This window comes from Seriola aureovittata, chromosome 6, assembly GCF_021018895.1.
Source record: "Seriola aureovittata isolate HTS-2021-v1 ecotype China chromosome 6, ASM2101889v1, whole genome shotgun sequence".
NCBI lineage: Eukaryota > Metazoa > Chordata > Actinopteri > Carangiformes > Carangidae > Seriola > Seriola aureovittata.
Genome location: NC_079369.1, coordinates 14,144,910 through 14,157,567, shown reverse-complemented (window position 1 = coordinate 14,157,567; position 12,658 = coordinate 14,144,910). Strand labels below are relative to the sequence as shown.

The window sequence follows — 12,658 nt, the reverse complement described above, 5'->3', positions numbered from 1 at the left end:
GTAAATGCTTCCTCTTTTCCTTTCCTCTCTCATGGATATGGAAATTTTGACTCTGCACCAGTATTTTGCGTGGGTTTGTGTGTGCGTGTGTGTGTGTGTGTGTGAAAGCAAACGAAGAGTGTTGTTTGTGCTATTCAGGCGATATTGAGATTTGCAATACAGAATACACTGGAGAATTTATTTTGACACTTCTCACACGTATCTGTTCTGATGTTGGCCTTATGTTGAGCCATGATGGGAGGACTGAATGCTGGGACACAGATGGCGGTAACTGTCTCATAAACGTGGAGCTCCTGAATATTTCAGTACACAAGGCAAAAGTGTGCTTTCTGCACTGGTTTGGAGATGCCAGCTACTCTGTGTGTGTAGAACCCTGCAACATTTATATTACACTTTAGTATAGGTGGCGCTGCTTTCTTAAAATAGCCTGCACTTCATTCAGAAGGATTATCAATCCTAAAACTGAAAAAAAAAAAAAAAACGAGACACCTGTTAGGCATTGCAAGGGTAAAAGGCAGTAACTTCAATTTTGGTTGAAAATGAGATTTTGTCATTTTTGTATGTCAGCATTTGGTCAGGGGAAGATAAGAGGATCAAGAATATCCTCTTATAAAGTCAACAAATCACCACAATTTCACAAGTCTTTTACAAGCTATTTGGCTGACTAGTAAAGAAGAAACCTTAAAATCCATTTGTGTCAGCTTAGGTGTTTCAAACTGTACTTTTGGAGACCAAGAAATCCCCACAAGCAGAATTTCTGTACCAGGACAATACACACTGTCCTACTGCATAAGAAAGCATACAAATGGCACACAACTTAGCTAACATCGGCAGGGGAACAAACTGTGTGATTTGTAAGACTAGATGTTTTTGGTAATGCTGTATATTCAATGACCTTTTGTGAAATCTGCCATACAACTTAAAGTGTAGAATCTGTAAAAACAACTAATCAACTGGATCTACCCTTTTCACACAGAGGGAACATCCTGGCAGAGTTTCCATTGATAGGAAATTAGAGACACATTTGTTGCTATTGAGAAACTACTAAATAAAAGATCTGTGTTAATAACCTATTTTTTCTGGGCTACTCCTATCAGCACCTGCAAAAGCACACTAGTAGCAAGTAAGCTGATTGGGGGTAAATTCATTTTGTTAACTTCCTCATAACTTCACAAACATGGTTGGATAAGGTAACAATAAAGTATGATCACAACTCTAAAACATTTGCAGGCTTGAATTGATTTAAAAAAAAAAAAAAAAAATCACAGATCTGATATTCGAAAAGATCTCAATATAATATTATTGTTTTTATCTGCAAATCCTTTTATTATTTTTATTTTGCGGCACAATAATTGATCTTCAGTGGATTCACTCCAGGGGGCGAAGTATCCGCATCCACTTCAGGTTTGGTGAACTTTGACACCAAAGTCAATCCGTCGTCCAATGACGAACAGTCTTCTTCATACTGGCAAATGTACGACCACTTTTATCCTGTCTCTCACCGTGGAAGGAGTAGAAACTGCTTCTCTTAAGAGGAATAATTTACATGACAGGAGTCGTGGGTAAGATTTTGACAAAAAACGAACTTTGTCCTCTTACCGATTAAGCTAAGGAGCTTGGCTAAGGAGCCCACTCCCCTTTCACTCAGTCTTTACTATATAAAATGATGTACAGTAATGAGAGCAAAGCATTAGGGTCACTAAACAGCCCATTAAAAAGAAAACAAAAAGATGGTGAGCTGTTGTGCTTGTCTAATGAGTGTTAGCTTGTCCCTAGCCTTCCCTAGCTGCTACACTAGCTTACCACCAACTCGCTAGCTATTGCAACGAGTAGTCACCAAACTTACAGCACTACCTGAATGTGAATTTTGCCGCCACGCCACTGTCTTGTGTGACCTGTTATGCTTAACAGAGAAATGTGAGGTGGGTTTTTTTGTAGCCTAAATGTTGCCAGGTTAGCGAGTTTTGACTTTAACTGTGTTTCTGCCAGGGTCAGTTCAAGCCTCAACAGTGTTCAGTAATCCCCGTTTAATTTACCAGTTCTTTTTGTGTCTCGTGTTAAGATACCACGAAAGAAGTGGAAAGCATCAATGGATGAAATGGATCGGACCCTTTGCAGGCAACCAGCATTATGCTAGAAAATGGTGAGTTTAAAACATTCTTAACAAGATACAGCTACCTTCTTGGAGGAAAGTTTCTTTCTGTGGAGACCTTGACATCAGTGTGTACTACCGTTAGAAAATGAACTGAGGCCAACGTCAAACATCATACACCAGACGTCATAGGAAAAAAAATCTAATTCATAGTAAATGGTCGTGATCTTCGCGGAAATTTAATGCGTTCTTCCCTGGCCCATGCCCCATCTCTCCACCAAGCTCGGTTCAAATAGGTTCAGTATTTTTCACATAATCATGCTGACAAATAAACACATGGTTGAAAACAGCCTCCTTGTCAGATGTAATATGAATTGCACCAGTTAATGCCACTTAAAGCAACGAGCTACTTATGCTCATGTTTACTGTATATCATAAAGATATAATTACTTTTGCCATACATTCAGTGATTAATAATGGGACAGATGGGGGCAGCTGAAAAAAGTTGTAAACACAGTATTGACATATCACATTTAAAATTGATATGGTCAGCTTGTTTGCAAACAGTTGCTTAATTACACATTCAGCAGTTACACAGAAACATTATTATTCATTCTGAGTCTTGTTTCAGGTCACTTGATGAATGTAAGTCCCATTCCTGAAGGAAATATTTGGCTCTTATGCTGCTTAAAAACTACATTCCTCAGCTTGTCACTAAAAGTGTCTGTCTGCCGTGAGGTGCTGCAGGTAATGTCGTGTAGTTAGAGCTTTTTCACTGAAAACACCAAGCCCTCTCTGGCCGAAAATGATACTATGTGAGTCTAAGTTGTGTATGGACAGCTAAAGTGAAACTCCCTATAAAGCTCTGTAAAGTTGATGGTAGTATAAATACTATATTTACTGTCTGCTATTTTATTTAAGTGTCCAAATTCTGAGTGTGAAATTTATGCCCTATATAGTCCCCTCAATAATTCCCACAATAGGCCCTTTCCACATGTGTAAATAATAAAGTTCTTAATGGCTGAATTATATTTACGGGTCCTGGTATTGTGAATAGTGGCTCACTATCGCACTGGCTTTCTTGGATATATGAATACAACAGAACCATCAGTAAGTAGAAGTACCTGCTGTGAAAAAGTAGTATTCATTGCATTGACTTTCTTTAACAGTCCCACAGTGCAATAGATCACATTTTAAAGATGCACAGATGTTTTGTAGATTTACAAATGTGCAATATTACACCTGTCTGTAATTACACAAATTGAACATAAGTGTCTGAAATCAAAATTTAATGCACAGTTAAACAACCGGGTTCCTATTATGTAGGGAGTAGTGAATGACTGAACAAGTGAGTTAATTCAGACACAGCTTATATTTATAAGCTTTATATACAGCAAGATCCAATTTTATTCTTTTACCACTGTCTGTTTACAGAAAGTTAATTTCTATAAATGAAACCTCTCCTGTTTTCAACCATGGATTATAACAGCTTGCAGATGCAATAATACTGCCATCAATAAATGTAAAACAACATTCTTTCTAACATGACATAGTAACACTTGATAGTTTGAACTTAAGTTTAGTTATGCTTCTTTACTGTCACTGCTGTAGATGTGAAAGCAAACACGAAGTCCAGCAAGTGCAGAAGTTGTGATGTCAAAGTGTGTTTGGCCATAAATGTGTCTTCACCACCCACACACTGTACTGTTCCCATAAATGTCGAGATTTAGTAAAAAAAAACAGGGTTTTGACTGTGGGTTCAAGCAGCTGGCTGGTGGTCAGGAGTCAGGTTAGCGCCTGCTTCCTCCCACTTGCAGACAATAGGAACAAAGCAGCAGACAGCACTTTCCTCTTCAGCTGTGGAGTGTGCCACACAGCTGTTATATTTCATATGTAGTGTTAGGGGCCTGATTGTTATATAACTTTGTCTAAATATGAAGTCTTTGTCTTTTTTTCACATTGATGAACTATTGTACATAAGTTGAAAAGGCATTTAACTCTTAATCTAAATGTGACTAGATAGTTGAGAAAAATGTGACTAGATTTAAAATGAAGTAAAAAGTCAAAATATTGCCATTTGTCAATATATAAGGATGTACTGGGCCAATGAATGCTGTGTTTACAGTGAAATGGTAAAGCTAAAGGTGCTGTGATTTTGAAATGGTAATATCAGGACTTTCAAAACTTTCATCCGGTGATTTTGTAAACAGCCTTTGACCCACAAGTGGCCAAGAGCCCACATGCTTTTTACAGACTAATTGAAAGCCAAACACTCAGCATACAAACAGTGATTCCTCAATCAAGTTAAGCTTAAGGGATGCAAGGTTTTAAGGACACACATTTCCATTTGTTAGACAGGAGCACTCAAGGCCAGTAAAGCTACTAGTTCCTAAATTGTCCCTGGAAATATCTGACAGGTTTTAATAACAGACTTGAAACCACTTGGCGTAAATGTAAAAGTAATTGGGTGGGTCGTCAGATCAAAGTTCCTGCGTGTGATTATGAGGACGTGAAATGGGGTCAGTTGTCTTGGTCTGCAGTTTGGACATGCGGCGTTCTGTGCAACCGACCAACACAAAGTCCATAATGAAAAGGTGCTTTATTTCACTTACTTGAGAGGAGAACTGCAGTTCATTTATAATAAAAGAAAGGAAAGGTGCTCGGTTATGTTTGCAACATAACTTTAGTTTTACAAGTTCAAATCCAAGTTTGTACAGAGTAAATTACAGTGGTTGGCTTTTTGAGCACAGAGTCATGCTGAGACTATTTCTCTAAGTTTTGTCTGTCGCCATGTGTGGGGGCAGTATGTTTTCGGGTTGTCCGTCTGTCTCTCCATCTGTCTGTCCCATTCTCATGAATGCGATATCTCAGGACTGCCGTGAAGGAATTTCTTCAAAGTTGGCACAAATGTCCTTTTATTAAATTTCTTCAAAGTCTTCATTACGTACGAGTCTGGGCAGACATGGATGTAAACTGCAAGTCTGGTAGTCAGGTGTGTAATTCTCATGGGGGGTGTGGGTGGATCCTCACTGAAATAAAGTAAATGCCCACCTTAATTATGAGTTGAAAAATAATCAATGTGTTGCAATTATTCACCTGTGTCTGGCAGCTACTTTACTACACAGTCTAATTTTGTGGGAGGAGAACACTGTCTAACGACCTAACAAGGTTATTGACCAAAGGTGATGATTATAATCTTAATCAGCACAAGCCATTCTACATTAAATTATCCAAACCTGATACATTCACATAGCGCTCTGCCAAAAACACTGGGCTTTATTCTCTCTACTAACAGTAGCTTCACTCTATTACAGATATGCTCTGGTTCTACTTAGATATTAAATATAATTGTAAAAAAAACCCCAAAAAACATTTAATTGTTGTTAATGTTATTTTATAGTCAGTCAGTTTTATAGAGTTGAGAAAAATATGTCTTTAAGAAGTAAGGATATCACTGTCATATCTTCAAATTAAAAGTAGAGTATTTCTTTTTTTATTTTATAGTTTTACAAATAGAGTAAATAGTTTTTAAGCATGCTCACTATATGAAAGCAGAGATTAATATTTTGTGCCCTAAAAGTAACGAAAATATCATATGGAAGCTTATCAAAGTTAAGATAACGCATATGATAGACATATATAAGAGACTGAGTAATTCATTAAGTACAAATGTTTTAAGCATACATTGCTTCCATATACATGCAGTCTTTCTTTTTTTTTTTTTTTTGTGTATTTCTTTTTTATTGTTTTCATAACAAAGAGAGAGAACACAAAACAGTACAGATTCTTGACAGAGGTTTTTGACATGCGACAAACAGGACATAGAGCATAGGTAATGGCGCAATACATGCAGTCTTTCTACATAGATTTTATTTTTTATTTTTTATTTTCTACTGTGTGACTCCTGAGGACCTCATGACCCTCTATCTGTATCTCTCCAGTCTTTTATCTGAGTTTATTGAGGGGAACAAATCGTTTGCATGAAATTATTTGAGATGACATGTTTCCTGTCCCCCTATAATATTGTTAAATATACAATCTTGAGCAATGTCATATATATTTTCTTTTTTGTTTTTGTTTATTTAACTGGTCATAGTCCTACCACATTTCTGGAAGCAGTCACATGAAACAAAAAGGCATTTTATGCTCATTTCATTGTTGGCAAATACTGAAATATAACTTAACTCCTTGTACAGCTGTATATATGACAGAGACTTTGTTCTGTGTCAATTCCACATCTGGACTCGAATTTGAAAAAGGAGCCATTTCTCCAAAGATCGGGTGCAATTTACAAATGAATTTCCTTCACGCTCGACTGCTTCATAAAAGCATTTGTCCTGACTCAGATTGAACACAGTTGAATGATCCTATACATATTCCTGACTTCTTTACAAGACAATGTTTTCCATTTTCTCTCATACAGAAGTCTAAAATTTCCATGTTCTCAGGTGCAACAAGTGTTACTGATTGGGCCTTTTTTTTTGTGCCACCAACCTCTTGTTAGGTTACCGACTGGAACAAAATGACACTGGAAAGAGCTCGTGCTCTTTCGAGGATAAAGGGGATCCTCTTGAGGTGACAGAGCTTTCCACTGCCACTTTTTACAAATGTACAAAATAAAATGATTAGTATTGCTTTATATCATGTTTTTCAACTATTTTCAAATAGAAGTAATTTCTGAATAAAAATGGAAAGAAAAGTGATGAAATATATCTAAAACAATTATGGCAAATATTCATTTTATTTAGTTCATTTCTAATATAATGGGGATTCTTCTAGTAGGGCTGCGACAAATCATTAATTTCGTTGTTGACTAATCTGTTGATTGTTTTCTTGATTAATTGATTAATCATTTGGTTTAAAAAATGTATTTACCAGTGAAAAAAGGACATCACTGTCTTTGAATGGCTTGTTTTTTCAGTTATATAAAACAAATCGTCACATTTGAGAAGCTGGAATCAAAGAATGTTTAGCAATTTTGATTTAAAATATTGGTCAATTATTGACATTGTTACCTATTAGTTTCCGATTAACTAACTGTTTCAACTCTACTGTTGGGTTGAAATCAAATTTAAACCACTTTTCATGTGACATGTACACATATTAACCATCAAAGCCCATATGTTGTGAAGATGTAAATAAAACATCGTCATATTATAGTTTTATATTGATAGTATAGTTACATACGTACCTTTTGTTGTGCACTTATTTGGATCATATTGTACTTACCAGTCTTTAACATACAGTTATTTAATCATACTTGGGTGCGTACATGCAAGCACACAAGTCTCTCGCACATGACCTCATACACCTGCCATTCACACTTCCAAAATTACTACATGTTATGATGTTAAAAACTGCATTGATACGGCCTGGCATGATGTTTTCTAACCTTTGGTGCGATTGATTTATGCAAAGCTAAAGGTGAAGCCATTAGTTTCTGGTATGAGATCCCTCTGTGAGGCCGATTCTGAATTTATAAAATTTCAAGGAGCTCTGATAATTTAATTTGGAGTGCCCTTTTATAGGTTAGGTCACCTGCAGTGCGCCCTGCAAATTGAATAAAGAACAGTAATAGAAAACAGGATGTCAGGTGGGCTCCCTGCTTATAAAATCATTAACAACAGTGTGTCTTTTCTCATAAAGGAGCCCATTTATTCTGAAGAGGAAATGTTATGAAAGTGTAGGGAGCAACTCAATTTATTTTTCATTAGGAATTAACTCAGGAGAATCACTGAGAGGGTTAATGGCTGTATGTGTACATCAGCAGTGTGAACTAAATGGTTTGAGAAAAAACTGGTCAAAAGACTGCTGTGGATTTCCTTTAAATAATGCTTTCTCTTTGTGTGCTTATACTGTATGCATATAAAATACGTAATTTATAATGGATTAATTGCTCACATATCAACAATTCATTTTGATTCTAAAATTATTGCTCCTTAATTTTACTGAGATTTTCTTGTAAATTCTATTTCTTTGTATTCATCTTAGTTGTAAAGAGGGAGGATAAGAGACAGAAAAAGACGGAACCCCCTACACTGGTCTCATGCTGGTGGCTTTGTTTGGGTCATATCAGAATAATGCAGCAGCTAGGTCAAATCCTCTCCGTCCTTAACAGACTTCCACAGAGCTCCTCTCAGCATGACTCAGGCCATGTACCGCAGGAGGTAGAAAACCCTGCCTAATCCCTTCAGTGCTTTTACAAGTATCTATATTTCCTCACTGAGGAGATCTGAAGATTACTGCTACAGCCCATGTATCTGTGGACAATGAGTTATTATTGTACCCACATGGTGGTTTTTCATAGGCCCAGCAATCTGTTTTATGGCCCAGGCAGCTTTTGTGCCATGGATTTGGGAATATAGTACAGTATGTTTTACAGCAGCTGCAAAACACGAAGCGATTCTTGTTTTTTCTTTTGGTTTACAAGTAAATGTTACCTAACACGTCTTTTTAGTTTGGAATATTTCCTTCAGTTCTTTTTAAATTAATATTAAAACAAAAAGTTTTGTAACTATTCCCTGCCAATAGAGTAGGTTTGTTTTTGGAATTGCATTTTGGCAAAGTAATGACATTTGACAAGCTGATGTGAGCTGGAAGTTGACAGTCAGTGAGATTGTGTTCTGCTTTGAGTAGTTTTGGACCCTTAGCCAAGACATTTAGTTTGTATGGAAAGCAGACCACTCGTAGCTGCATTATTTTTGCTACGCATTGCCAGTGTTCGGTGAAATCTCCAATTTACAACCCAGCAAGTATTTTAGGTTTTATGAGACAGAATTTATAAAGAAACTGTTTTTATAAAGGGCTCTTAAATTTGATACATACTGTGTGTACTGAGACATGACATTTTACAGTTAAGCTAATACTAAGTTAATACTTGCCGGGCCAAATTGTCGGTCAGGCTTTACTCCAAATGATTGAAATAAAAGAAAGAAGCCTGCTGTCATTTTAGATAAACAGACAAACGTGTGTTGATTTCATAATGATGCAAAATTACACAGCACTTCAGGCCTTTGGGCTCAATATACAGACATCCATGTATATTTCAATGCAGGGAAACTGGAGCTGCAATGATTAGTCAATCAACAGATCAACAGTAATTTGTGGTTATTTTGGGTCAGTTAATCAAATATTCATTGCAGTCTCTGGCTTCTCAAATGCTGTTATTGATGCTCTTCTGTTTATATTTGATAGTAAACTGAATGTTTTGGGGTTTTTGGGTGATGGTTGAATAAAACAAACTATTAGAATACATCTTCTTGGGCTTTGGGATATTGTAGTGGGGATATTTTACTATTTTATAACATAAGAGAGAATAATTGTCAGACCAATCAATAATGAAAATAATTGTTAGTTTCAGTCCTTAAGGGAACCCTCTGATTGGAGTTTCAAGGTTTTCACCTGACCCAGTGATATGGTGATGCGGTCTCCACCACTTTCTTTATTTACACTGTTAGCACATCCAAACTAGAGGGCTCATACATAATGCCTGGCTTTATTACCCCTGCCTCTGCAGATGCTGTCTTCATTAAAAAAAAAAAAGAATAAAAACTGCATAAAAATAGACAGATGTTTTATATGCTGTCATCTGCATACATCATGACATTACATACAGCTGAACCTACTATTCCCCCATGTTTATGTACGTGTTCATTAGTGTATTCTACAATGTAAGATGCAGTTATAATGTGAGATTGAACACTGAGTATACACATATGGGTTATTCATGCAGGTTGTGTATTAATTAGTATAGTGCCTCTCTGGTGTGTTTCATTAGAGGCTGGGTGTTTGAAGTGTTTCTTTACCAGCAGAGGATGCTCATGGCGTTACAGCCAACTCTGAAGAAGAGCCTCTTTTCCTTTTTCCCTGGAAGTCCACCCACCAGGGAGGCTCTGCTAATAAGTTCCCTGGGCTAAACCCAAACTGTTCTCAGCCTCATTCGCTGTAATATAGAGAGAACCAAAGATACATGTGCTCTTGTAGACATTTCACTAGAGCTCCTAACAGTTTTACAAAATATTCTGCTGCATAGTTTTGGACGTAAAAAATTGAATATTTGTACCATGAAATATTTAAAAAAAAAAGAATGTATGAAGCAAAAAATTTCAGAACTTCAGTACTGCCCCCTGCCCCTGTTCACTTTCTTCACCACTTCACAGCGGTGAATAAGGATTAAATAAATTGCTTCAGTGAGGGCTGGGCCATTACTGGTTGTATTTTCACAGCTTAAATCTGAAATGGAAATGAGAGGCAATTATAACAGTTTTTAATATCACCATTATTACATGGTGACCCTTCATTTCACACAGTTTGGGCACTTTGGCGAAAGCAGGAGTGTTGAAAGACACACAGGCTTTTATTTTTCTTTCTGTCTGAAAGGGGGACTTGTCTTTGCTTTGACCTCTCAGAGGAGTGCTTTGTATGCTCGCTTTACTATGTTTTTTTTTTTTTTTTTTTCTCTTTTTCAGCTGTGTCAGGGTGTTTGACTGTCCAGGAACAGTCACCCAGTCTGCTCTGCTGACAGAAGAGGGCTTTTACAGGCTTCTGTGATTTCTTGGGGGGAATCACAATGTCCACTATGGCCACTGAAAAGCTGCTGACAGTTGTCATTAATGTGATTTCTTTTGCGCTGAGAGAAAAAACTTAACCACAGATTTCATTTGAATATGATAATAATTATAATGATAATAATAAACTTTCCAAGTATTAGAGTCGTTTAAAGCTGACATGTCCTGGTACTATTATCAATAAATTAATATATTTAATTTTAAAGAACTAATAAACTATTAAGTTGCAAGTTGATTGACATAAAATTAATTGGCAAAAATGAATCATTTATAATCAATAGTTGCAGCCTTGTTGAAGTAGAAGTACAGGGAGCTCATTCTCAAACCTCCATCTTTATTTCTTTAATGAAATTACAGTGAACACGTTCTTCTTTCCACTAGCATAACATTATAAAGCCTGTGTCTATTTTGACCTCTCCCTTTGTTCACATTTTCCTCCTCAGTACATTTCTCTGAGAGTGATGTTTGTTGACACATATTTGGACAGGGCAGTGCCTCTTCTATCAGTGGAAGGTGTCCACATGCTTGTGAAGTTATCACCTCCAACAGATCAAAGACTGTTGGCACATTATTTATGCATTGCTGAAAGGTGAGGCATTCAGTTGAAGTCGGGCAGCTACCCCTTATCCTGAAGTAATGACTTCCTCTTGATTGAGTGCTCCCAGTCAAATCCAGAGGCTCCACTTTGTGCTCTTTTTCATTGTTCACTGTAAAAGACTGCAATATGAGACATGAGACCCTGAGAGAAACAGGTTACATAAATAGATAGGCTTTATGGCTTTATTGTATTACCATGTTACCTCTACCAAATTCGTTAGGAGGAGAGGACTTTTGTAATATTTAGACAAAAAAAGCAAACAGAAATAACTCACCCATACTGTGTTGATTTCGCAACACTTGAGATGAAATGAATAGTGACACAAATACACAGGCCTAACTTCAGGGCTATGTCCCCCAGACTGTGATGATCCTTGTTTTATAGAGGCAACACAGTGGTGAGCCTGAGGCTACTCTTTTGCTTCTCTTTACTCTAAGGCCTAGAGGAACAAGCTTGGTCTGTACATTTCAACAACAGCTTGCAACATCAGCTGCGAGATAAATGTTCCTCTGCCTTCACTTATTGATTATCTTCACTCTTACATTATACGCTCTTTAAGTTATGGCTAATGCTGATGTCGGACCTGACTCATGTTGTGCAGGAATTAAGAGAGCGGTGGTCCTGCTTACTGTTTTGTTTATCTCAGCAGTTTGACCTGATAATAAAGCAGCATTAAAGGCTCTGTGCCACTTTAAACAAATGTTTCTGATGACCAGTGGAAACAGATTTAAGCAACTTGCTCACTAAGGACTATTTTCACTCAAAGGTCATCCAGGATAAGTGGGGAAGAGGAGGTACACCTCGTCACTTTTTGAAGGACTAAGTGTTCTGCTCTGAAATAGACCACTGGGAGACTCAAATGACTCAAAAGGCTATATCAGCGAGCACTTGTGGTCGGCGTTATTTATTTATTAATTTGAGGCCTGTCTACTGACACATCTGAGTGGTCTAATTGCTGCGAATTGACACCGGTTACTGTCCATAATGGGACCTTGGGAGTCTTTCCTAACCGCAGTTCATTCAGCTGCCCCTCGCTGCAACTTAACTGCTCTTAAAATGTCTGATTGCAACACGGGAGCTGTGGGGCGAGACAGGATTATCAGTCTTTGTTGTGTGACTGTGTCTATTATCCTGACCTCTATTCACAGTGGGCCCTTAGGAGTGTCGCTTCCAGCCACACAGCAAACTACCCCATCCCCGACAAACAACAAGTGAACCAGAGATCTCCCCCTGTCCCAATGCACTAGACACTTACAGCTCCAACACTGGGCAAAGCACTCCACTGCAGGTAAGGCTATCAAATCCCTATTGATTTAATAAAGATAAATTGCAGGCACTTCCTTATAATGTTATTGCAGCAGATGCGATTGATTGTTTGTGTTGACTGGTGATATTGTCACC

General features: G+C 37.4%; 1 long non-coding RNA gene across 1 annotated transcript in view; it reads left to right on the top strand.

Moving 5' to 3' along the window:
- The first annotated feature begins 1,182 nt into the window (after positions 1 to 1,182).
- Positions 1,183 to 12,658, top strand: part of LOC130170455 (uncharacterized) — a 72,377-nt gene continuing 60,901 nt past the window's right edge. Inside the window, exons 1-3 of the long non-coding RNA XR_008827987.1 lie at positions 1,183 to 1,562; positions 2,063 to 2,143; positions 12,406 to 12,545. This is a non-coding gene — a long non-coding RNA (uncharacterized LOC130170455). The remainder of the gene's footprint in view (positions 1,563 to 2,062; positions 2,144 to 12,405; positions 12,546 to 12,658) is intronic.